Consider the following 2,993-nt stretch of genomic DNA (forward strand, 5'->3'; position numbering starts at 1 on the left):
GCAGTTCTTTCGGTTTTTACTAGGCAGGATGAATGCAGGAAGGATGTTCCTGGTGACTAGGGAGTCTGGAACCAGGGAATCACAGTGCAAGGATGTGGAATAGACCACTTAGGACTGAGATGAGGAGAAATGTTTTCATCCCAAACAGTGGTGAGCCTGCTGAATTCTCTGACACTGAAAGCGCAAACATTGAACGTTTTCAAGAAGGAGTTAGGTTTAGTCCTTAGGGCTAAAGGGATAAAAGAATATGGGGAGAAAGCAGGAAAGAGGGGACTGAGATGGATGATCAATCCTATTGAAAGGGGGAGCAGGCTCGAAGGGCTGAATGACCTATTCCTGCTCCTATTTTCTGCATTTCAACAGCAATTACATAATGGAAGCTAAAATTCGACCCCCTATCGTAACATTCTGTACACGTCTGGCAGTGGTGCAGATATTTTCGAGATAGCCAGCAGGTACAGGAATAGGCCTTGAGCCCAGGCAGTGATGTGGAATGTGCTGGGTAAATACATGAGGGAGAAATTAATAAGAGGTTACGCAGAGTGGAAAGGAGGTTCATGTTGACATTGCCAACTGGAGACAAATTTCTTTTGTAAATTCTCTGCGTGCTTTTCTGTCTATGAGTGTTAACGGTGTTAATGAACAGTATCCTCTGTCAGCTGATAAACAAGAAAGTGCACAGGGGGTTGAGGATTTGAACGAGGTTATGCCTTGGAGAAAAAAATACTCTGAACAATGGGATTCTTTTCCAAACTTTATTCATGAAGACTGACTGAGTCAGTTTGACCCACAAAGCTCTGGCAGTTAGACCCTCCCTTGCAGTTTTGATGCTGATTTGGTCACCGTTAATGGGTCACTTCAGGGTGGGATAACTTTTGCAGGGACTGGGCTTTGCTTTGCAATGTTGAATAATCCCAAGTGATTGACGCTATGGTAATGGGGCTTCCCAGTGCTGGCACGATGGGCCGAATGGCCTCTTTCTGGGATATCACTGTTCTGTGATTCTGAACATGTTACTGGTTATTTATTTGTTGTCATATACATCTAGAAAGATACAGCGTAAAGTGTTTTCTGGTGCCATTTTGAGTTACAAAAAGAATTTATTTAAATAGACTCCATTCTCCATACAAGGAGGGGCGGTGGCCCTTCAAACACAGCTCTAGGGCTTCTGTAAGGTGCCCCGTGCCTCCAGGAGTGCCAGCTCTGAGTATAGCAATGACCCAGGGTTTGGACAAACCTGAACTGTTTTCACTAGAGCGTTGGAGGCAATGCTGCCCAGCAAAGTGGAGGGCATCAATGGAGCTGAGGTGGGGATACTTGAGAGAATCGAGTTCCTGGGAGTGACAATCACCAACAATGCGCCCTGGCCCTCCCACACTGTGACTGAGTATGAAACTAGAGGGCACTATTTTAGACTAAGGGGCGAGCCTTTGAGGACGGGCGTAAGGAGATTGTGTTTCTTTCTCTCTCTCAAAAGGGTCGTGCGACTTTGGAACTCTCTGCGTCTGAATTTGGTGCAGCCAAGGATGGATGAATATTTTCAAGGCGGAGGTGGATTCTTGCTGGAAGGGGAAATCAAAGGGCATGTTGGGATCATGGATGTCGAAACACATACAGAGCCTTGATCTTACTGAGCGAGCAAGTTTGAGTGGCCCACTTCTGCTGGTAGCTCATACAGTTTGAACCTTCCCCAGTCTGTGAGGCCAGCATCCATCTGAGGTGTATCTCTTTATGACGCCTTGGGGTCCAATTTTGTTTGATGGCACCACGAGGCATTTCTGCTACAATAAAGACGCTAAATAAAGGCACGTTGTTGTTGTTGAGTCCAAAGGCATGGACATCAACTGCTTTGGTCTTCAAATTTTATGAGTTTAGCATCTAAACACTCTGAGGCAGGATCTGGTTACTGTATCATTCCCTCTTGGTCTACTGAAGGTTACAGTGAGGTAGGCTCTCTATCTTTTAGTGTCAACTGTGGCTCAGTTGGTCATGACTTTTAATTCCATTGCGGGCATTGCTGGAAAGGCCGACGTTCATTGCCCCTCCCTGATTATCCGTGAACCCAGATATGTAACATAGATAGCAGTACAGTACAACTCAGGAACAGGCCCTTCGGCCCACCATGTTGGTGCTGACCATGACGTCATTCTAAACTAATTCCATCTGCTTGAACATAGTCCCTATTCCCCTATTCCCTACCTGTGTCTGTCTAAATGCCTCTTAAACCTTGCTATCATATCTGCTTCTACTGTCTCCCCCAGCAGCGCGTTCCAGGCACCTACCACCCTCTGTGTAAAAACTTGCCTCGCACGTCTCCTTTAAACTTTCTCTCTCTCACCTTAAACCTATGTCCCTGAGTATTTGATATTTCCACCTTGGGAAAAAGAGTCTGGCTATCCGCCCTGTCCTCTTATAATTTCACATACTTCTATCAGGCTGTCCCTCAGCCTCCAATGCCCTAGTGAAAACAATCCAAGTTTGTCCAATCCCTCCTTATAGCTAATACACTTCCATCCAGGCAATATCCTGATAAACTTCTTCTGCACCCTCTCCAAAGTCTCTACATCCTTCCTACAGTGTGGGGACCAGAACTGCACAATGATTTCAGAGGGTTGTTAAGAGACAATAGCTTACAGTGTGGGTCTGGAGTCACATGTAAGCCAGACCAGGTAAGGACAGTTGATTTCCATTTGCAAGGGGCGTGAGTGAACCATTACAGTAGTTTTTACAGCAACCACAGCCACCAACAGTGAGAAACAAGAACAAAAGTTGCTGGAAAAGTTCAGCAGGTCTGGCAGCATCTGTGAAGAAAAAATCAGAGTTAATATTTCTGGTCTGGTGACCCTGCCTTAGAACAGTGAATGGAACTCTCACCACCAGTGAGACTGGTCTTCAATCCCAGTTTGATTTGGGCAATGTCCATTTAAATCCCACTATCTGCTGTGGATGGGATTCAAACCTGAGTACTCAGAGTGTTAGAGATAACAAGGTGT

The sequence above is a fragment of the Rhincodon typus genome, chromosome 2 (assembly GCF_021869965.1).
Source record: "Rhincodon typus isolate 14 chromosome 2, sRhiTyp1.1, whole genome shotgun sequence".
Lineage (NCBI taxonomy): Eukaryota > Metazoa > Chordata > Chondrichthyes > Orectolobiformes > Rhincodontidae > Rhincodon > Rhincodon typus.